The sequence below is a fragment of the Chamaea fasciata genome, unplaced genomic scaffold, assembly GCF_029207755.1.
Source record: "Chamaea fasciata isolate MVZ Bird 193981 ecotype frontalis unplaced genomic scaffold, bChaFas1.0.hap1 SCAF_3, whole genome shotgun sequence".
In the NCBI taxonomy this organism is placed as follows: domain Eukaryota; kingdom Metazoa; phylum Chordata; class Aves; order Passeriformes; family Sylviidae; genus Chamaea; species Chamaea fasciata.
In genome coordinates, this window is record NW_027094088.1 from 16,650,280 (window position 1) to 16,674,691 (window position 24,412).

The window sequence follows — 24,412 nt, forward strand, 5'->3', positions numbered from 1 at the left end:
GCCAGCAGGCATAGGGTGGAAACATTTTTCCTCTACTCCATATATGCTTAAGAACATGAAGCAGGAGTAAGAGTCTTAAATGCTTTTGCTAAAGTAGATGTTTTTCCCTTGGGAAGCCATCGTGGTTACACACTGCCGAATATGGAATTATTTGCATCTGGAAACTGAGAAGTGGAGAGGAGGAGGAGGAGGAGGAGGAGAAGGAGGGCAAGCAAGCTGTATCTGCTGATCCCACCTGGCTGCCTCAGGGCTGGGGCACTGAACCATTTCCCTCCCTGACCAGGCATTCAGACACTTGAATCCCTACAGCCCGGAAATCCTAAACCTGGAATGCCAGCTGCTGGGGTGACGTTGGCCAAATAAATCAGCAGTCCAAAAAGGTCTCAGGTTGTGAGTACAGCCAGCAAACACAAACCAGTAACTCCACAAGCAGGTATACACTGAACGCCCATGCAGTTGTGCCAGTATAACATAAGTAAATTATAGTGAGTGGTTTTTCTATCTTCCCAATGGAAAACACCCAAACTGCAATGAAATCTGGGATTATTCTAAATCATTAATTAATACAGCCTCTTTGGGGACACAGAGGAGGTGATGAAGGTATCCTGTCCTATTTTAATGAATCTGTTTGTTCAGCCCCTTGCAAACAGCTGGCTGAGCTGTAGAGCCCCTGCTGCACCCGAAGCCAGTGAGTACCAGGGGCGGGGCAGGGGGATAGGTGGGAGCTGAGGATTGCTCCTCTGGAGCAGCTGGGAGGCAGAGGGGGAAGGCACCATGTGCAGCGAGGCTGTGAGGGGGTTTAACACCAATCTGGCTCTTCAGACTCATCTCACTTGGGGCAGTGTCAGCCAGCTGGGGCACCCACATGGTACTGGGGTAGGAAAAGAGCCCCTGGGAGCCTCTGCTTGCTTTGGCTGTCAGCACAGTTGGGGTATTTTTAGATTACACCAGTAAATATAGAAAGATGCTTGTTTCCAGCAGTTTAACCCATTGAACACGAAAAGGATGTGTTATCTGCAGAACAACACAATTAAATGAAGGGGCAAAGGAGCGAGTTTTGCCTTTTCTCTCCTCTCTGGTCCATTGTCATGCAGGATGAAGTCCCCTCTCTGGTGTCTGCTGGCGCCTTGGCAGCCACGGCCTTCCCAAGAGCATCACCTGCTGGCTCCTGGCCTCACACAGAGTAGAGCAAAATAGTATGAGAGGAATAGTTTGGGTTTTTTTCTTTTTGAGCAAAACCTCACACCCTGGAGAGGGCTCACATGGTTTCCTATCGTTTGAGTCACTCATCCAGGGTGGAAAAAGGCATGAGGTCATGACCATGGCCTGCCCTGAACAGTCTCCTCTGTATTACCTGAGTGCAGAAGGGAATGTGTTATGGTATACCCTAAGCTGTAGGAGAGAAGTTTTTCCTCTCCTGTTTTTACAAGAAAGCCTATCCTGAGCACTCCTGCAAGAGCTTTAGTCAGACATGGAGCTTGCCACGTTTCATGTGGAGGGCCAGCTGTGATGGCACCTTCCCAGGAACATCAGAAGTGGGAGCCTGGTTGGAGCCGGAGGGAGATGGGACCCTGATGACTGCAGTGTAAGGTGTAACTTGAGCTTGCAGACAGCTTTGTGGGCTTCCCACTGACTGCCAGGTATCCAAGACTTCCCAGAAGAAATCATCTCTGCTGCAAAGAAATCACATCTGATGAGCTGGTACAGGTGGAGGAACAGCAGAAACCCAAATTACTGCAATCAGGGGCTTCATGTGGAGATGATGATGGTGATTCTATGATGATGATGATCCCTACCCTACAAAAGCCTGGGGAGCCAGGGAGGGGGTGGGTGGGGAGTATTTCTTCCTCTTCCTGGAGATCATTTAAGACATTCTCCTGTAGTGCTGGGAGTAAATAAGGCAGTATTATGGTGCCTCCTTTCCTGCTCCCAGAGAGGAAAAACAGGGCCACGTCACGACTCAGGAGCTGGAGCAAAGCTGTAGGAAGCACACAGCTGGAGGCAAGTACAGGCAAAGATGGGAACAAAATCGGAGGTGTCTGTGGGAGCTGGGCGGTTGGATCATCATGGGGAGATGTAATTAAAAAGTGTGTGTTTTGTGGGGATGAGCTGTACCTGTGTATTGTGTCAGGGGAGTGCTCTGTGTGGGGACACGTCTGGTGCGCGTCTTTGAATTTTCTTAAGTAAAATGATTATTAGCTGTCATTAAACAGTGCTGGCAGGTATGTGAGGCAGATGTTGTGGATGTGCTGAAAATTCATGAGATGTGCTGGCTCTTGCTTGTGTGAGTCAGAAAAAGCTGTGCAAGCATGGTTATAAAGATTGCACTCCTTCCCTTGATAAAACAGTGAATATGGTATCTATTGATCAAGACATCCTTGGGTCCCCAGTGTCCTGAACTTGTTTTTATACTCTAGTTAGAGCTGTAAAGAGTTGTTTCTGGTGTGGAGGTGTCTCATCCTTGGCATCAATCCAATGCCAGCTGTAGCCCTTTGGGTTATGATGAGGGAAACCAGTAAACCTTGCTTAAGGAAGGGGTAAGGCACTATCTGCTGATGCTCAGCACCATTCCCCCCTCTGCTTAGGTGGGTAGAGCTGGGCTGTGGAAAGGACACTATTAACAAGGTGATAAAATGGAGTTGCAAAACATTGATGCCCAGGATGATGATCTGCTGAAGTTTCCTAAAGCAGACAATTGTTTGTGTCATTGATTGAGGAAACAGATGCAAAATGAAATGCCCTGGAAGCATTCTGTGATGAGTGTGACTCCTCACCAGTGTCCCCAGTCTCCACCTGGCTGGATCTCACTGGGGCTTGGGCTGTGTGAGAGAAAACCTGTCAGTGCAAGTGTGTCACCTAAACCCCCTGAGATAAGAGTGCTTTCTCTCCAAGCTTACTGCAGCTCTCTGAGCAGAAAAGGCTGATTCAGGAAAACATTTGAGGCACCTCTGTGGTTGTTGCAGCTTGTGAGTTCAGGGCTCTTGTCAGGGTCTCTACTATGCCTCTTCTCCCCATGGCTCCCTCAGAGAGCTGGGATTGCGGGCAGGGGGAAATCAGTGAACCTCTTTGGCTGGCAGCAAAGAGGAGGCTGCAGTGTCCTCTTGAGGGAACTCACCTTTATTGAGTACCTGGCTCTGTGGCCAGCTGTGCTCCTTTGCCAAGGAGCAAATTCTTACCCAGTTTCCTCAGAGGCACTCCAGGCAAGCAGTGGAAGACACTAAGCCACTTGCCATTCATAGAAATAGATGAAAATCAGTACACGGGGTTACAGCTGCACTGCTGGAGCACAGCATCCAGCTGGACACTGTGGCCTTCTCCCAGTGAGCAGTTTGCGAGCTCTGAGGGACTCATGGTGCTGTTCCTAAGGGCTAGGCCAGAGCTTAGTGCAGGGTGTGGAGGCTGTCACTGACACTGCAATTCCTCACTGGTTATTGGCTGCTGGACTTGTTTCTCTTGTCAAGTGGATGGTTGGATTTGATGACCTTAAAGGTCTTTTCCTACCTGAACGATTCTGTGATACTCTGAAATATGAAGAACGGAGAGCTGGCAAGGCTGCAACGCAGTGCTACAGCACCAGCAAAGCTCAGGTAGCCCCCACATGCAACCTGCCAGGGGCATCCCCTGTATCCTTCCACTTGTAGTTCATGTCAGCCACAGAAGTAAGTCAGGACTGAGTGCAATTACCTGGTTTGGGTTTTTTTTTTTCCTAGAAATAAGCATGTTTTAGACTAACTCCTTAAAAGCTCTGGTTTTAGGATAAAGCTTAATTAAAGAGCCATGGGCAAGCTTTTTCCCCCTTTCCAGTATCCGTACAGACTGAAGTCAGTCCCTGCAAAAAGAGTGCAAGGGGACTAGAGTGGATAGCTGGTTTTAGCAATTTGAGGGGTAAGAAGAGCAGGAGCAGTGGACAGCTTAGGAAACAGGTGGCTTACTTGGTCCCTCTTAGAATTAACAACCTGAATCCCAACGATTGAGATCTGCCAGGAGGGGACATTGATGACACCTGGGTGTCAAAGCCGTTGCCTGCAAATGCCAGGTCCTGTGGGCAGGACTCGGGCAGGAACAGCAGCAGCCGAAGGGTAGGAGAGGGAGAGGAGAGAGTGGAGGCAGCAAACGTGACAGAACCTAGATGTTGCCATGGAGAGTAGCTCATGAATTTTTCCTCCGTGGCCTGCTATTAAAAATGTTTTGTTTAGCTTCTGCCAGCACACTGTTTTTATTTTCCCCTTCCATATCCGAAGGACATCCAGAGGGAATTCTGGCTCCTTCCATTCCCTTTGGCCTTGCTGTGGACAAAAATATACAGTCACTTGACAAGGGAGAGCTGGCACCTGCAATCCTCGTCTGCACAGGGTTTGTTCCAACTCCCGAGCCTGCAGAAGGCATGCTGTGTATGGGATTAGCTCTCTGTTTTCCCTACACATGTGGAAAATGACCAGCACATCCCAAAGCACTGTGTGCCCGTGGCTGATCGCAGCTGTCCCAGCACCTGGCTGTAGCTCCAGCACTGAGCTCTGCATCCGTTTGTTATGAGGAGGTTTGTGTCAGAACACGCTTGACAGTGTTTGTGTAGCTTCTACAGAAGACAGCCCACATGCAAGCAAGACAGCAGTGCCTTTGCATCAAAAATGAGATTTTTTTCTTGTATTTAAAGCTCTAGAAAAAGTTAACTCTTCCAAAAATGCAGAGTTTTTTAACAAAAACTTCAAAACTTGACTGCAACAAACTTTCACAGGCTTCCAAGGCTAAAAATACACAGCAAAATCTTAAATTATGGGGGGGGGGGGGGGGGGGGGGCTGCATGGAGGTGAGGTGACTTACTAAAGCTTCAATTATACATGGACCCATCAAAATTATTTTTACTCTGCAGCACTGCAACGTTTTGAACACTTAAAAGCAGCCACCCATAAATAGTGAGATTGAAGTACAGCTTGTTCCACTGCCAGACATTCCACAATCTCTGAGTGAAGTTTTCCAGTCCAGTCCTGTGGTTTAATTCTGTTGACTTGATGTATAAAATTAAGGGTGTGCATGAAGTATTTGAGACTGGAGAATTTCTGCTGAACAGCAAATGCAAGGCCCCACTGCATAATCCACGGTGGTGGAGCACGCCTCAGAATTCTGCCAGGACTTGCTGAATTATCTTTGCGAGTTGCATCTGCTTGATTCCCAGATTGTTTTCTTTTTTCTTCTCTTGGATGAATGATGTGGTCCCAGAACCACCAATGACATTTTACATCATGCTTTACAACAGTATGAGCCATTGTAGAGAACATGTGACTTCCCCGAAGTGGGGGGAAACATTGCTACATGGACATCCAGACATAGGAAATGGGAAAGTTGTGACAAGTAATACCTACGACCTACAGTCAAGGAATATGAATTGCTGGAGATAATCTCATCAAAGTACATCAGAAGTGGATGACAGCCCATCTGCATGTTAGACAGGGGATGAAGAGCCAGGGAGGCTGAACGAGCTGCCACTGGTTCTGCTGCCAGCCAGGGGAACAATGTAAAAACAACCAAGGCACCGCTGCCTCACTCCTGCCCCTTTTTTCCTTTACTAATGGAATGGAGGGAGGATTTTAATTAATTCGCATCCTTATGAAGTATGCCAGCATTCAGAGAAATAATGCAATTGGCTTCCAATTATAACAAACATAAGGGAGAACAAAAGGCACGACCGCTGTTTACAGCACAGGGCACTTTGCTGAGAGCTCACTGACCTAAGTGGACTCATTCCTGCTGCTCTGTAATTTTATCAGCAATTTAAAAGCTCTTTTGTATGGACTCAGCTCTGCTGCTGGTTTCTCTCTATTGTCTCCTGCCATTCAGAACTTTGTGTATTTATACTGTCTACTATTAAACCAGGTGCTTATCCCACCTTGTGTTCCCTTCTTCTCCTGCCAGGAGCACCAGTGTGGATGCTCTGCCATGGCTGTCCTAGTCCCAGGCTACTCTGCACCCACCCACTGCAGGAGCCTGGGACTTAAATGAGAGAGGAACCAAGGAGCCAGAAATAATCATCCACTAAACCATCTCTTACTTTTTAGACTCTCTTTAAGTCTCTGATCCTATTCACAGAAATGTATTTTCTGTTTTCTTGATGTACATCCTCTGGCCATTCAGTTTTGTGCTGTTGGTACAGAAATAGTTTGAATCTGGCTTTTCACCCAAACTTGACCAACCTAGAAGCTTCAACAGCAGAATGTCTAGGGAGAGGCCCTGCTCATTTCAGAGAGGCCATGAAACCTCCTGCAAGAAAAGCTTTCTGGCTTTCTGACACTTCCAATTTCTAAAGGATGCTGGAAATAAAAGCTGTGTAACAGCAGAAGCATAATGAGGAAAAGGCTATGGATTCTTACAAGCTTCCAGACAGGCACTTGCCAATTATACAGTGATGAACTGAAGTTTATTCTTAATTGTCTGTGCCACAGAAAGCTTGTTCTTGCCAGGCACAGAGCAGGAGGAGGGCATGCATGATCCTCCAGCTTCCACATGAGTTTAAGGGCTGCTGGGTGAAGCCACATCAAATGCTCACTTGTCTTCCTGCCTCTGCCCTCGCACAGGTTAATTAAGTGCCATTAGCGCACATCGAGGGGAGCTCTAATTGAGCAGAAAGTAAGCAGCAGGCCAGGGGCGGGCAGGGCTCTCCCCCTCCAGCCCTGCCTGCATGATCCAGCCAGGCAGCCACAGCTCCAGGCAAGGTCTGCAGCTGCTCTGCCTCCTCTGTCTCTCTCATCAATGCCTTGCTAGGAATTTAGCCCTTTGAAGCTCCCTAGGAGCATCTGCTCTGCTCATGGAAGGATGGATTAACTACTTCTAAGATTCACTGAGCAGTGACTCTGAGCTTGCTGCAATACCCTGGAGCCCTTAACTGTGAAGACAAATCTTGTTAATTAGGGACTACCAAGACACAAGACAGAATTAATCTTATTAGAAAGTTTGATGGGGATGCAGAGCAATTAGAGGTTATTCTACTGAACAAGGCAGCTGAAATGGCAGTGTAATAAATTGCATCAGCCTCCAAAACCACCTCAAAGTACAAGCCATCTTTTAAGGACTAGAGGAATGTAAAATAAAACTGACATAAATGTTCAGAGATCTGCAGTGATAAGTATGCAGGAGACTAACAAAAACACCTTTTCATCTTTTTTTCTTAATCCAGCACACATTTTATGAGCCAAAGTGTCTCAGGCGGGGGCAAACAGGACATAAGAGAAATGCACTCTGTAGCTAAGTGGTGTGGTGCTGTACCCAGGAGTCTGGAATATGATTTGTGAGACCAGAACTCCATCCTGGATTTACAGCTGCTTGCTAAGTAATTCTGATGATGTAACTTTATTCTTATAATGCCAAAGTAACGTTATTAAGGTGTTAATTTAGAGAGTCTGTCAGGAAATTTACTGTCTAGCCTGGTGGGGCTATATCCTTGTTGTTCTGTTCAGTGCTACCATTAGTCAAATAGTGACCAGGTCGCGCTTTTAAAGGACACTTTTCATAAAACCACTACTCTTAGATGAAAGGTAAAGCACTTTACCTGCTAAAGCCATTGCTGTTTTGCTGATGCACACAGCATCCAATATATTTAGGAGATGGTGCTTTACACTCTAAGTTTGGCTTTGGTACCTTCTGGTGATTCAGACACTTTAGAAACAAGAATCTCATTTCATGGTCGTTTACTTGACTGAGAATATCAAGGTGCTTTATCCTATTCAGCAAAACCATTAGGGAACATTTTCAACAGTACATGCAGCTTTTGCATTCCTTTTAAGTGGAACTTCCCACTTGGCCATCCCAGCTCAGCAGATTTGAACTTGATGGATTCTGCAGAAGAGCAGTGTGGGATGAGGAGGACAAGGATCCACAGAGCTGAGCTGGAGCAACCCATGGCCTCCTTGGTGAGGGTGCTGTAATTCCAGAGGTGAAGCACAAAGCTAGAGTGAGCCTCTACACATGACCAGTTCTGCTCCTGTGGCCCAGCTCTGGAGCCTTCCACAGTTGTTTTGGCTCCCCTTGGAAAGGCCCCATGCAGGCCAACAAAAGCAAATCTCTCCTGGTAGCAGAGAAATGAGCTGTGGTACCTTGTGCCTGACATCACCCCAGCCCAGGCTCCATAAATAGTGCGGGCTGGAGTGACCCCTGACTTTACAGATTCTGTGAATATGAGCACCAGTCAAGACAAATGAATCCAGCCCTGATAGAACAGTTTTCTAAAAGAAAGATTTCTGATTAGGATGGAGAAAATGTGGATATTATGGAGGCTAGTGGATGTGTCAGCATCAGCAGGTATCCCGTGGTGCTGTGGAGGAGGACCTGAGAAACCTGCTCTACTTTAAACCACTTGGAGGAAGGACTAAGTGACCTCCAGAAACCTCTTCCAGTCCCAGCTATTCTATGGTATTTCAGTAACTTCAACTACTCCACACAAAGCTTAGCTGATCTCTCTGTTTTTTCTTTTATTTTTCCCCAGAGTGTCCTTCTGCTACCACGTATCTGACAGCCCTTGAACACAGGCCTCTTCACGATTTCTCAATTTATTTTTGAAAAGCTGCTCTGGTTCTAAAATGTCAAGTGCAATTACTCTCACAGCAATCAGAAAACTTGCTTGTGAGTTGCTGATCACACCAAAACAGGTGAACTTCAAGTTGCTCCCCTGAGCTGTGCATGCTCCTGTCAAACAGCTCAGGCAGCCTCCGAGGGGAGATGCTCTTGTACGAAAGGGAGATAATGCTGTGTGCAGAAGTATGGCCCTTCTTTGGAAGAAATGTTTGCTTGGATAAAATCATCATTTCTGCAGGGACTAGTCCTCTTCTGTCTGAGAGCAAAGCTAAAGGAAATGCCACAGCTTAGTTGAGCAGGTCACAAACATAGATGAGTACTTGTGTTCAAATGCCAGGCTATCCACAAACAATTAATGCTTCTTGGCCATCTGGATGTGTCCAGCAAGGCCTGCAGAGGCACAGCCCTGTAAATGTGCTTGTGAGATTTTATATGTGGTCTTTTCATCTGAATTCCCTCTTCTTCCCATCACTTGGAGTTCTCGTGTTCCCAGTTTGCAGGAAATAGCACTTGATTTACACGTATTTCTGTCCAAGGACAGATTTTTCCCTTTACCAAATACTTTCCAATTTCTGCCAACTAGTTACTGGTCAGCACTAGATAAAAATGAATGGGTATTTTTTTGTAGATATCACAAAGAACTGAGCTCTCAACATCACAAGAAAGCACATAATGATTTTGAGTAAAATACGAAAAGTAATACCTCTAGTGTACAATGACTCCAGGACTTCATTTTTCAGAGGCTAGAGGAGATTTATATGGAGTGAGGTGTACCAGGAAAAAAAGGGTTATCCAGAGAAACTCGAAATTAACATGGCTTCATCCTGCCTTTTTTTTTCCCCCAGTTCTGATGTGGAACAGGTTACAAAGAGTTTGGGCACAATGGTAACATGGTTCTACACTCCTATGCAGGACTGCTAGAAGCACTTAGCTCACTGTCAAAAGGTGCAGCTGAGATTCAGACTTTTAAATGTCCTTTCCAGAAGTCACACTGGAGGCAGCAGACCAACCATGACACCTGACACTGACATTGCAATGCAAGATTCACAGTCTAGACAAAGATGTTGTTCTCTGCTTCTGTACATTCTCCAGTTTGACTAACTGGAATTCACTAGAGTCAATTTTCCATTGTTTTCTAAGCAAGGCCGGTTTTTGGGGAGTACCAGTCCTGCACTTTTGTGCCAGCCAGGGCCAGGCTTCAAGTGGTAGGCAGTGTTTGCAACCCACAAGACTCTCCCTGGGCTATAGAGCTCTTTCTGCAGTTCTTGACTATCCCCAAAGCTTCTCCTCCCATATTTTTTTGGGAACTGTGTACTGTGTCTCTCAGGAGCCCGTGGCTCCCTGGAGCAGCTCAAAAAGCTTCACAACCTCCCACTCACCAAGGACTGCCTTTTGCACCTTGCATGGCTCCCCCAGCTCAGGACTTCAGAGCAAGCAGCAGGGAAACCAGAGGAATGCATTTCCTTGGAAAGAAGGAGTGGGCATAGAAGGAAAACACTTCTTTCAAGAAGGCTAGGCACAACTGAGGGACCATCCATCTAACCTTTATTCATTCCTCTGTTGTTTTACTTCTCCTTCTGCCAAAAAATACATCTATATTGGACCCAGATTCATCCCTGACATAAATCCACTGACTGCTAGTGTTACACTGGGGATTAATTTGGCTCACCAGGTCTGACCTGATCTTGGCAGCAATTCTGAAGTGCAAACTGCAGAAAGACAGTACTTTTAAATAATAGTCACAGGCCATGGCAAACAGCATATGCCTGCTGCTTGGCATGAGGTTGATAAATTCAAATATGGCTAAGATGAATAGCAGGGATAGATACATCCTTAAGTAGAATTAGAAATTGTAGAAATTTGATAATAAGTGCATATATGTACTTTCCTAATCTTAGCAAGTCTGCTGAGCTGTATGAGGACCAGGCTCTGCTCAGTAGATGGTGTTGCTCTCCTTGCTCCCCAGCAGGTGCCTTGTGATCATGGTAGGCTCTTTTGGCATGCCTTGTGCCTAGAAGCTGTACAGCTGGGAGACTCATTATCCAGCTCCTGTGACTCTACAGCTTCTAATGGTCAGCTGTGGTTTAAGCTCATTATTCCATCTGGATTCACTGTATCAGCATTCACACTACAACGTGAATTCAGTTTATGGGACTGCACAGCTGGAACTAAGGGGAGATCTACACTTTACCCCACTACAGAAAAAGGTCTCTTGCAAGTCTCCTACCTCAGCAGAGTTGTGTCAGTCATGCAGCTTCCCTTCCCACACCAGCTCCCCACACCAACTTCTGTCTTGGGGTGACATTGTGAGGTTTGTATCCCCAATTGTCTGTTGGGTCTGGGAGCAGGAGGAAGGGAGAGGCGCGCGGTTTGTTTTCAGAAACTTTCCTCCGTCGGCTGGCCTTAAGAGTCGGATTCAGCAACACACAGCAAGGGACGGAGAGATCTTTTTTTCCTTTGTGTTTTTTTTTTCTCTCTCAGTAGTTAGTGAGTAGCTAGCAGAGGGGGAGAAGCTTCGGGTTTTTTTCCTTCTCCTCCTGTTATTTTTTTCCTTTTTTTTTTTTTTCTCCTTCTTTTCCGCCTTCCCTTGGAACTGTTACAATCTCTCTGGACTGAGGACATGGGGGAGCGCCGTGAGGGCTTGCACCTGGAACCCACCAAGATTCCATCCTGCGCAGCAACGTTTCCCAGCACCAGAGGGACTGAGACAAAGCAACTACCTCCAGGAAGGACTTCTTTTCCAAATCTGTCATCTTTTCAGGGCAGCACAAAGTTTTTGTCATCAGGTATTGTCCAATTTATTGTGCTAGGGAGTGCTTTGCCTGTTTAATAAACAGGGTTCTTTCCACTTCTCTCTTGAGAAGTTTTTTTTTCCGAACCGGTTGGGGGAGGAGAGGGAGGGCCCCTTAGAAGGTTTCCCCCCAAAATCTGCCTTAAACCTTTAACAACTTCCTTCCTCCCTTGCTTTATCTTGGAAATGTTGCAACATTACCTAATTTTCCCTTCTTTCACAAATGGGGTTTCTGTCCCCTCTGCTGAAACAGTTCTCACCAAGGTCTGCAAAGAGTCTGGATGAGTGTCAGAACCTGTGCTCCATGTTTCTGGTTCCTAGCTCTGGCCTGCACTCAGGCTCTCTGCTCTTTGACACCTTGCCATCTGCCTCACTTCTGTCTCCTACTGTGCCCTCAGCATCTCTCACTCTTTGTTGCCATCCTTGTCTTCCTCTTTCACAGAGGCACTGGCTCTGCCTCTGCAATTCCCTTCCCCTTTTTCTGCTCCCTCCATACCATGTCCTCTTTAAACTTCATCTGCATACAAGCCTTCGTGGGCCATCTCCATTTTTTTGCCAGTGACTCAACTCCTGCATCTCTTTAGGACATTTCTCCCATATCCTGCCCACTCCTTCTGCTCTCTCTGCTTGGACATCCTCTCCTCTTAATGAAGATGGCAAAGTCAAGCTCAATTTCTTTGCATAGTGAATGTTTCTTACTGATGACACCACCAACCACCTTTCCACCAATCTGGCTTGCAAGGAAATAGAAAAGGAGGATAATCATGTGTTTAATTCCTCTCTCTCCTTTTCCTGTGCACTAAGGTCACTCCAACTTCTATTTCTTTTTCCTCTCTCTCATAAAATTAAATATTTTTTCCTTCCTTATATTCACCTACTCTCCAGCCAGAGCTCCCCTTCACATGCCACATCAAATGCTTTTCCCTCTAAGACTGCTTTCAGAGCTGGTGGAAACCTTTTACTGTTTTCATTTACAGACATCCTGCAACACAAATGCCCTACCTTGAATTAGGAATTTGTTCTAGATCCTGTGTGACACAAGGTAACTTGCTGTAACAATTTATTTCTGTAGTTAACCAATGTCCCAATCTGTATTAGGAATCTGTACAGCAGCATCAGTTAAACCATTGTCATGTCATTTTATTTTTATTTATAGGTTGGATGCTTTTCTTGCACATGCAGGCACCTGCAGTTCTAACAACTAAAAGAAAGCAATACTTTCTCCTGCCCAAAATTCAGTAATAGCGCTCGTTCCCACACCCCTCCTCAAAGCATGGGCTCCTGTGTGCTCTGAAAGCATGGACCATTGATGTGCTGCTATACACCTCAATGTTCTCCTCCTACTTAGGGATTCCTTACTCGGCTAATCCCTACAGGTGTGTGAAGTGTGTTTCTACAGTCATTATAACTTCCTACACTTAAGCATTAAATTAACCCACGTTTCTAGCTAAAAAAAATTCATTTTTCTTTTAATTTTAGTGATTAAAAACATAGCACATTTTCTTCCCTCACATTTTACAAAATGAGATTTCTAATACAGTACTGTACAAAAGCAACAATCCAACACATCAGAGCTATTCTGCCATCTTTTATTGTGCCTGCAATGAAAAAAAATAAGCGTGTATTTTTAGCTGTGCTACACAGAACAATCTGATAGCAGAGGCCTATTATTGTCATTCAAAGGAGCATTTTTTTAACCAGATGCACTCATGAAAGATTATCTTAAATTTTACAATTAGTATTTTTCAGAGAAAAGTGTCTGTTCCGCGAAAAATCCAAAGACACTGATGCACTAAGACCACATCACAGAGCAGCTGCATCTTACTCCTTTTCTTGGAGATGGATTGGAACAGCACCACCACCACTCTGGGACATCAGCCATCCACAGCAAACCACACCTATCTCAGACACAGGGAAGGAATTAAGACAGTGCAGTACTCTAAGCAGAAGGATTTGCTGTAGGATCTCACATCCTTAATGATCCTTACACTGTGCACTACAGATGGAACTACTGTCCTACAGCAGCTCCTTGTCGGCAAATCTATAACCAGTTGGTTCACAGGACAGCAGGGGAGAGGGGAAGTTTAAGTTCAAAATGCACAGATAAAACTCCTGGAATGAGAAGTTGCTAAGGGTTATGCAGACCCAGTTAGCTCTTGCCCAGAAAGGGCTCCTCATGTAGAAAAGGAACTTCAGCACACAGTAAAGGCACTGGGTGCTTGTGACTGGGCAAAATCGGGGTCATGGATGGGCCTGGCTGTAGGTGGGACAGACCAGCCTAAATGTGTCATTCATGAAGGGTCATGAACCACAGGGAGCTGCAGGGCTCCCCTGGAAGTTCCTACTGTGCTTCCCTGCAAGAAACTAGAGGCAGCCCCAGGACTTCTTAGAAATCTTTGCATTTACTTTTGCAGTTTGCTCTGTACTCCTCTCAGCCATCACATCTGACAGAAAGCAAGGCCAGATTTGAGGTGGGAAGAGGACTGGATGGAGTGAAAATCGTGATTAATTCCCCTTAGTACTCATTGAACTAATACTGATCAACATACACACAGAAGAAAGAGCAAAGAAAAGAACAATACAGGGGTGGAAGTACCACTCGTGGGGCAGGAAATTCCCTGAATCTTAGAATACCTTGAGGAAGAAAGGAGTATCTGGAGGAGTATCTGTCAGGTGCATTTGCTGACATGTTGGCTGGCTGCACAAAGCAGAACCTGTGTGGTGGTGTGGGAAAGTTCAGTCTCATCATTCCCAGACATGTGACAAATCGTACAAGGCAGGCAGAGTCTGCACCACCCATGGGATCCATGTGAAACATCCCATTTCTAGCTCTGGGATTAAGGCAATACAAGTCTATCAGAAAAGTGCTTTTCATTTTTTATTTATTGTTAGTGAAAATTAACAGCTGAGCCAAACTGCTCAGCAGGGAGAGAACAGAAACATAATTCTTACCCTTCTCAAACGTCTGGCCCTAAACTATTTATAATCCTTCAAAAGTTTTTTTAACATATGCAAGAAACTGCATCTATTTTTCTACTTATTTTGTTTTAAACATACTGTCTCTTCTCTCATAATGTCTATACTGACCAAGTGCAGCACTTCATCTACTTCTCTTTATTTTAGCATCTCATAAGTACTGATGATACCCCGGTGTATGTCTGTAATTACACATGGCAGCACTCTCTTCCTTCTGTTGAAGAATGATAGAAGGAAGGCAGAGAAACTGGAGCATGGACCCTTGAAAATATTTAGGCAGCAAATTCCTACTGAAATCAAGGAATTTCAGGCTAAATCATGCCTCAGACCATAGTGAAAGAGTCATCAGGTTGCTCAAATTCTGGCTTTCCTAGTTAAGCCTCGCTGCCCTTCATGGGTTTTGGCTATAATGAAACATATAGATTAGGATTACAAGTAGGGACCAGAAAATAAGTGTTACAGGATATTAAGGAATGTTCATCTGAAATGTCTTCCCCATGCTGTCATATTTCATCTTGCTTAAGCAATGCTAATGACATTTCATGAGGATTTTTACGACTTGAGGAGAGCAGAACTGATCCAATAGTGTCCTATTGAGAGTTTATGCTGTGCAGCTGTATTAGAACTTAATAGGCTGAAGAGAAACAGAGGCCAGGCAATTCATCTCTTCTTAGTATAGGTTATGAACCTGTATCAGAATCAACAGGAAGGACGATGTATCTGTGTCACAGCAGGTTCAGTGCAAAGTCTTTCCAGAGCTCTCCTAAACTTAAACTTGGCTTTAACCGTGGCTTTGCACCAAGTTTTTGGTAGATGATTTTCTCTGCTTTTTCTTGATGTGAGGTGCTGTCCTCTCCAGTCAAGGTCAAGGGACAGATACTATTTGTAGAAGTGCCACAATCAACTTTCTGATGGATATGTCAGTGTCCCAGAAGCCAGAAGAGTGAGAAGGGAAGCCTTTCTACATCAGTCATCACAACCAGGGATTATGGCCAGGCTTCATCCTGGCTGTCTGGAGTGAGGAGCAGTAGCCAGTTCTCAAGGGTCCCCTGGGTTCACCTGTCAGCCCCACTGGTAAATTCAGCAGCTGTCAATGCTACTGATACAGAGCATGCAAGGACCTCTATCATGTTTTCTATCCCTTAGATAATGCCCGAAGGAACGAAACATTGTGAACACCCAGCACATCCCTCAAGAAAGGGATCTAAATATCACCATGAGCAGTGCTGAGAGAACACGTGCTCAAGGTGCTCCACGGTCAGCAAAGCCTCAGGAAGTTCAGGCTGTGTCAGGAGGGATGCTATGGAAGAACAGGACAGAAATTGGTGACGTGCTGTGCTGAGCTGCCCATGGATGATGCCACATACCCACCCAGCCACTCTTACTCCCCTTCCCTTCCAAAGGGCAGAGGGGAATCTGAGACTAAAACAGTTTGTGGGTCAACATAAAGAACAGCAGGACCACTTACCAATTATTGTCGAAAGTGAAACAGTCTGGACTTGGGGAAAATCAATTTATTGCCAATTAAAATAGGTCTGGATAGCGAGAAACAAAGCATGACCCTGGCCCCTTAATTTTCCCTTCACTCCCAGGTTCAACTTCACTCTTTCATTCCTTATTGCTCTTCCTCTGCCCCACTCTGAACAGTGCAGGATGGATGGGCAGTGACAGGATTTGTGGTAAGCTCATAGAAGTTCCCCTCTGCCACTCCTTCCTGTTGGTGCTTTTCCCCTGTTCTGGTGCCAATTGTTCCACAGGCTGCAGTCCTTTGGGGTAAATCTGCCCTAGCACGAGCTCTCCACAAGCTGCAGTTCCTGCCAGGAGTACCTGCTCCAGTATGGTTTCTCCACGCACATCTCTCTGGGATATTCTCACAGATGTGTCCCTCTCCCTCTCAATATCAACAGCTTGGAAAAGAGCTACCAAAGAGCTGCACTCTGTAATGATGGAAATTATAGAAATTATAGGGTTTTATGTTGAGCACTCACAAGAAAGAGAGGAGGTCTGAGCTTCAAAAATGAACAAATTCCATGAGACACAGCAGCTGTGTATGCATTAGGAGACAGCATGGAGGTCAGAACTACTTCAGTTCTTGTAAGGATGAGATGAGATCCAAAAAGATGTGTGGGCAATGCCTGAAGTGTTTTGAAACTACTGAAGCAAATGCTTTATTTTGCACACCAGATAATGGGTAGCTTTCACCTCACCTAACTTCGGATATCTGCAAGGCAGGTGTCTTGATCTGAGCCAGTTACCCTTAGGAGGAAAAAAAAAAAAAAAGAAAAAAAAAAAAAAAAGAAAAAAAAGAGACGGAGGCCACCAGAGGGTGTGATTCACTTAACCTAATTTAAAGAGATGATGAGTCACATGCTGGTAGTATCCAATTCCTCCCCACACATTATAAAGGCAACAACTCAGGTGCACAGGGTACATGAACCCCATCTAATCTGCCTAATAAATACGTTTGCCATGAACCTATTCAGATTAAATAATACTAATAAAAAGTCTCCTGCTGTGATGCATCAGCCAGCTAATCAACTCCTTTAGGAGGAGCTCTTCCTACAGGCCAGTAGGGTTTTCCTCTGTGCATTACAGATCTTCCTCTGAAACTTCTGGTACTGACAGTGTGAGGCACAACAGAGCCAGGACTTTTGTTCTGCAGGACTCCTGTGCCGTCAGTGCAGAAAACAGCCCTGTTACTAAGGATACAGGAGGATGGCAGAACCTAAACTGTGGTTTATGGTAATACCAATGCGCCTATTTTTAAATAATATTTTTACTGCTTGTCCCTGTTGATAAAGGGAAGTAAAGAAGAGTTCTTTGTTCTGATCATTACAGTTTATCAAAATGACCTTGTTGTTGCCTGAAGGCTTTGCAATGCTGATGAAATGCTCCTGCAACAGCAGGAAGACATCTAAATTTGATGTCTCTAGCCCTTTTCATATTGCTTTTCTTCTGGAGGGTATCTTTCTCCAACATGACAGTGTTTGCAGGGTTCAGATGAGCCCTGTTGCTAAGAAACAAGTCCCAACTGTGCCTTTAAAACTCTGCCTTTAAACATACAACACCAGGAAATGTTTTTCTTTTCATTACACCGTATTATATGTTTTTATTAGAACGTCTTTTAACTTGGATCTGACTCCTGGGGTTACACTTCTATCACAGTCTTCTGGGAGAGGACCTTTTCTTTTTCCTTTGTCTGTACAGTGCCATGGTCACCTACATAGTTGCATAAATATTATATTTTAAAATAGTATTATTTAAAGGTGACAGTAAGGCCCCATTTTGCACACAATTGTCATGCAACCACGAAGGAATACAGAGCCTACTTACTGCAAATATTGATTAACACTAAACTACAAAGCACAATATAAGTCACTGCTCTTGCAAATGACAAGCCTGGGCTGCATGTGTGCTTGCCTGGCTTTGGGTTTTGGGTTTTGGTTTTTGGTTTTTTTTGCCATATCCTAACTGAAACATGCTGAAGCCCCTCGTGTGTGTGCAAGAGAGTTTGTGGCTCCCACAGGCATAAAGCAGATCATAGAAACATGTGAGGGAGTAGCCAGCACATCCAGACTAAAAACTGCTTTGTCCGTCCTACCTATTCACTTTGTTTTCATTAATGCATGGCCCAGACAACACCTCTCTTCTCAATGAACACAAAGTCCAAGAGTGATGGAAGTAGTTCATTAATAACAGCTTTCCTGGAAGAGATTAATGGAAACTAAAGTGTGGCTGCATTATTTGAGGTGCTGAACTGCAGGAAGTCTGTGTAGATTCTCTTGCCAGTTTTGCCACCGACTTCCTGGACAATCTGGATATTTCCCCTGAATTTTCCACTCAGATCACAGATACTCTTAAGTGTACGACATAACACCTTCTTCATATAACATTCCCTTCTGGATCATAATGGGGCTTGAGTGTAGTCTGCATCTCATGGTGGTACTGAAATAATAATGCCATGTATATGTGGCACTTCAGGATGGTGTTAAGGGCTGGCTGTGATGGGTTAATGATTGGGCTCAATGATCTTAAAGGTATTTTTCAGCCTAAATGATGCTATGATTCTATGAAAACACTGCTTGACTACCTACTTGGCACTTATTACACCAGTAAATAGTGAACTTCTCAGGAAAGACTTAAATCACAGTCACTGGAGTAAGTTATCATGTCATTCATGTATCGTTCCTTTTACAAAATGTACTGAAGAGCATTTACTCATGTGTGATGAAGTGTCATAAATATTTAAAACAAACCCACATTTGTAAGGGAGAAAGCAGATTAAGTTTTATGATGCAGCATAAACCAGATTTTTAGCTTTGGCTGCTGGCTAATTTGGGAAATACAATTCTCAGCAAGTATCCAGCTTGGCACTGCAACTTGGGAAGAGTCTTCCCTGGTTTAAAGGGCAATAAGCTCAGCTCTGCAATTCTTCTTCACAGTAAATAATACTTATCCATAGGAGCAACCTGAAGGGGCCAACTCTTCAGGCAACTTGAGCAAAAGAGGTGAGCAGGGGTGAGACAAAATAGTTCTAGAGGCTCAGCACCACTTTGCTCTGTAAATTGTGAGTTCTCAGTTCAGACAAAGCTTGCAGTGAGTACATTTTATACCTGTTTTGCACTGGTTCATATGATGGGTTGGAGTTCCAAGCATTGTGACCTGGAATCTACAGAGCAATTGGGAAGGGGACACCTTCTCTGAGCAGTTCTGCCTTGGCACTAAATGAATAAATGAGCACTGAAAGAACATCTGGCGGATTGAAAGCAGTGATGCGAGACCAGAACACAGACACACATGTATTATACCCAAAATACCATGTTTGAGTTAATACACAGAATAAAAATCTTTTCTTCTCTGTGTCAGTACAACAAAGGGTGGACTGTTACAATTTAATCATCACAGCCTCAGCAAAAGAAGGGTTGCCGAGCAAGAGTGGTTTCCAGGAATCTAGGCTTGGTCTAAAATCCATTCCCAGCTCCACCACAGGCTTCTTCTAAGTGTCAGATGCACACAGCACAAGGAGAGGAGACAAATCCTACTTTTAACTGCACTGCCTTGAATTCACCATCCAAAGTGGAAACACTGAGGCTCAGCTCTGACAGAAAGGAGCATTTGCTCAGTGGCGCCGTTTTGTGAGGCGTTATTTGGGTCAGGATGGGCTGGTGCCACAACTGAGCCCAGAGTCCCTCAGTCTGCTCCCCACACTCATGGCTTGGTTCAAGCTCTGCCCTGCACGTGTGCAGCTGTCCACACCTCTGAAGTGTGGGTGTGAAGACACACAGATATTTTGCAGCAAGGAGCAGTGTCAGGGGTTGGCTCTCCAGGCACAAAAATCAGCTCCCCATGTAGAGCTGACCAGGAAAACAAGAACCAAGTTAGATTACCTCAGGAAGTCAGCTCCAAGGGGGTGTCAGGAGATTCCATTTCCACATTGTTTCTGTGGGATGTGTGGGGGACTGAGTGAAATAAGTACTCAGATGCAAGTCAATGTATAAAATTACATTCTGACTTTTAAAAGAGAAAACAAGAGACTGTTTTTATACACTCGACTGACAATGATTGTAGCCCCTGTGCTCTTTTCTCTCTTTTACATGAGACAAGAAACCATCCCACCAGCTCTCTGCAGCCACAATGAAATTTCAGTAGGAGGGGAAAAAAAATCCCATGATGCTGAGTCTAAAATATTGTTTTGAAAAAAGTTTAGTTCTTGTTTTGTAAAATCTTGCTAAACCTCCCCTGGCATTGATCAGCTTGTTGGATGCAGAGCTAAAGCAGAAAGACATGCAGCAAAAAAAGCATTATCAGATTTGGACTACAGACAGGAAGATTTGGCAATGCTTTCACAATTAAACAGATCGAGAGGTAATTTAATGGCCCAATCCAGAGAATCCCCACTCATCAAATTGTCTAACTACATTGGAAAAATGTTCCAAGTCTTTCAGTGGATTACTCAGTAAGTAGTCTGGTGCAAATGACTTTTGAAAGGGATCTGATTTGTTGCAATCATTTCAAAAAGACAGAAAGAGAGTATGGGGAAACCATGCTGATCCCTGAGACAGGGAGGGATTTTCCTCTGGTTATAACTCACAAATGTCTCAATTTTAGACCATTCCCTTCTCACCATCCTAAATCCTTTGTGAACCCCTTCCCCTCAGACAGCAATTCCAGAGTGTATTGCAGGGCAATGAGAGTTCTGCGTCCTTACAGCTGCTTTGTGTGTGTAGATCCAAAAAGGTCCAGCTGTACTTTTAGCCAGAATTTAGTCTTCGCATTCTTGGAACCAATTTTCAGTGGAAACTTGAAGTTTCCTCACTCCACAACAGTGTGCACAAGAAGACGTGGAAAAAAAATCTAATTGACAGGGAATATAAAGATATATAACTTGATCCAAGAGCTTTATTTTTTCTTACTATAATGAACTTGCACTGACCACTCTCAGTGAGAGGTCTGACTCTATGGGCTTCTCTGCATTGCAATTTCTGTGATGCCAAGTTGCCATCTCCTTTCCCCACACAGCACAGCAAATACAATATTGGATAGTCACATCCAAAATATCATGTTTATGGAAATCAAATTGTCATGGCAACAGAAGAGGTCTTGCAAGTATTTTAAAAATAGCAGATTAACAAAACAAATTTATGAAATCTAAAATCCATTCTTTTATGAATGCTCTTGAACAGATACAACAAATGGTTTTCTGCCTACAGGAGGCTTTCCTTTAATGCCATGATCCCCTTTCACCATAGTGGCATATGCAATAGGTATGCATGCAAATAAATACATTTTTTAAACTTAAACCAGCAAAAGTATTTCAGCTAGACAGTGTCATACTGATGTGACCATTCAACTTATTTCAGGTAAAATACTTTCACAAAAACATAGTAATTCATACTTCGTGAAATTACTCAACTTTTTAACATAGTGAACTTGTGGCTCATTATATTCTATTTTTTAGTCTACAATGAATCTCAGTTCTTCAAAGGCTTATTAATACTAACACTTAGTAAAAATGTACAAATGGTTTTTTAAAACAACATTCTTATTTGGTCCAATTGAATTTTTTTCCCCAACACAATCACAAGATTAATTTGACTATTTAGCCCTTTTGCATTCTTTACAAACTTGTTTATGTTTTAACTAAAACAAAATTATTATCCACAATCTCAAAGCATTTTTAAGTTTTCTGTGGATATTCACCAATGTTTGTGGCCAGCTGAGGGTTCAGCCCAGATAAACAACAGCCTGGTGAGAGGCTGGATAACGATCTGTCACGTTTAAATTCCCAAAGATGCCCTTGGTCCCCTGCACAATTCCTTCTATAAGCATTATTTCTGAAGTTGAAAATGTAGTACAGGATGAACCCCTGCAGAGAATGCAATTATGTTTCCAAGAGTTGCTCTATTGATTGTATTCACTATTTCCTCTAACAAGATTTGACCACGATCCACTCCAGGCATATCCTTTGGGTATGTTTATACTAGGATTTTTAATTTAAGTTAGTGTATTGCCCATCAGTTTTCATCAACCACCTAATTTATATTTACTGTATTTCATGATGCTATGCTCAAAGACGTGGATGTCCACGGTTTTGTCTAATATGGCAGAACTGTAAATTAGTTAGTAATGTATCCTTTTTCAAATTTAAAAGCTCAGTATGATATTGCCATTTTCCAGTGCTGAAAAATCATGACTCAGATTCTCCAAAACTGAGAATTAAAAAAAAAAAGGCAATTCATTCTTTCTTCCCACAGCCTCTTTTTTTTTTTTTGAGACAGTATCATTATCTTCAAATCTAAATCCTGCTCCACAGCCATAAGAGTTACATTTTTTTCTTTTTCTGAAAGCAAAGATTCTCATCTAATCAAGAGCCTGAGGGAACATGGTTCTAAGGAAACACCAAATATTGTGTGAGTCCAGGTTGCATTGCTAGGCCTTTTGAGGAGCTGTCAAGGAGTTGGAGAGAAATTGTTTGGTCTGTAACTCCTTTGGAATGGAAACACTGAGTTTGAACTGCCTTTATTACAAGGTCTGCATTGCTGAAGGAAGGAGGGTTGAGAGCAGCTTCTAACTGGTAAGATGGAGAGAGAACAAACTGCAAATGAGTATTTTAAATCCAATATTCGAGTTCTGCCCATTTTTTTTCCTTGACTCTACACAGAATGAAACCTAAGTTTATAACATCAGAAATCAACAAGTGAAAAATAACTAGATAGAATGGCATGTGATTTTTTTCCTCAAGTTCTTACAGTATTTTTGGGGGGGCCTCCTTAGACAACATAAATCCTCAAAAACCCTGGGAAGGGGAAGAGGTATTAGCTTCTTCACTTAATGAAAAAACTCCTTATCTTTAGCAGAACCAGGAAAACTCATTCCTGCAATCTCTAAAGCCAGGTCAATGACACAAACTCTTCTTTCTTGTGTGAGGCTGGGCCCTGGGCCTGTCAGTGTTTAAAAGCCATTTGGACAATGGCCTTAATAATATGCTTTAACTTAGCCCTGAACTGGGCAGGCAGCTGGACAAGATGATAATTGTAGGCCCCTTTCAAATGAAATAATCTATTCTGTTTTCTCTTTGACCAGCATCTTTGCACAGTGCTACAACCAAGATTGTGCTCATCCACCATGGTGCTGACACTGTGTCACTTTAAAGTTGTAAAAGTCTACAATGAAGACGTATCCTAAGACAGGAGAAAGGATGTCATATGTCAGACTGACTTTATCTTATTACAAACCTTAGGACTATTTTAGAATCCCTCTACCATCCAAACACTTGTTTCTCCACAAAATTCAAATCTGGACACAGGTTCTAAAATTCCCCTTAGTGCCAGACACTGCCAGCTGTGGGTGTACTTGTGTTCAGGGTCCTGCACACAGTTTCATGGGTAAGGAAGAGCCTGAGGAACTTGGTTTCTGCCTCTTGCTCTCCCTTTATGATCCTGAACAGTTCAGAAACTCTCAAAGTACTTTTCATGGTGGAGAGATTAAATGGCAGTGAGCTGCTGCAGGCAATAGTGCTTTATCAAGTTTTGTAAATCTCTCCAACACCCACTGATTCAGAGCAGGAGAAAATTCTTCCTTCCTGCTATCCAGACTAGGAAAAATTCACCTATCAAAAGCACTCTCCTCATCCAAGTTACTTTTATCTTCAAATCCATTCACTCATTTTCTCCCTTGCTGCAAGAAGTTTCAGTTCTTTTTCCTTCTCACTGAATCTCTGCAAATGTACTTCTCTCCTTCTGGACTTGATTCTCTGTTTCTCTCCACGTCACATCCTACATCTGGAACAGCCTTCTATCCACCTTAAAATTCATCTGGTTTACTTGGCCATTTAACAGCTCTTCTCTGCTGTCTGCTCCCACCTTCACTTTTAATCTTCCAGTACATCTGTCCAAACTGCATTAAATGACGAACAAGATTACAAGATGCTGAGCAAACCCCGTCTCCTAATGTGTTCATTAAGTAATGAATATCTCCACAGAGTCGCTTCAACAACAGCAGTGAACAAAAACCACTGAACAAAAATGTCCCTGGCCATTTCTTTTGTCTTCTATTTTGGTGGAAACAGAAGGCATGAGGGAGGCAGAAAAACTTGTTTGCATTTTGGCTGGTCTGGCATGGACAGCAATTCAAAGGCTGCAGCACTGGGTTAGTGCACAGCTTGACAGCAAAATGAACGAAAAAGTCATTTTAAATGCAAGTGGATGGAGCTCAGCAGCTGACTTCTACCAACTGTAGCAAGTGAAGAGCAAAAACTAACCAAAGGACAGAAACTGTTCTAAATATTTGGACTATGACTTGAGACTGTGGTCACAAACGAGGCACCGGAGAGCTTTTGCCATGTGTGTCCATAACTGCCTTGTAAAGGAGGGCACAGGAGGAGGATGAGTATGACAGCACATACACCTGTGACCATCATGGCTGGGCAGACAAACTCAAGGAAAGAACCCAGTGTTACATACAAGGAAGGGGAGGAAGAGGAATATATTAAGCATTCAGGCAAGTACGGGCAAAGCAGAAAGCATTTTTCTGCCTAAAATACAGCAAAGCATGCCATTCAACACTGGATTAAACTGAGGGGCC

The 24,412-nt window shown here is 43.8% G+C and overlaps 1 protein-coding gene and 1 long non-coding RNA gene across 3 annotated transcripts in view; one reads left to right on the top strand and one right to left on the bottom strand.

Annotated features, from left to right (window-relative positions):
- Window positions 1-24,412, bottom strand: part of STUM (stum, mechanosensory transduction mediator homolog) — a 48,051-nt gene that overhangs the window by 17,936 nt on the left and 5,703 nt on the right. The window lies entirely within an intron of this gene.
- Window positions 1,837-15,467, top strand: LOC136286507 (uncharacterized). The gene is made up of 3 exons (XR_010719935.1): window positions 1,837-2,001; window positions 4,871-12,395; window positions 12,510-15,467. It is a non-coding gene; the product is annotated as an uncharacterized lncRNA (long non-coding RNA).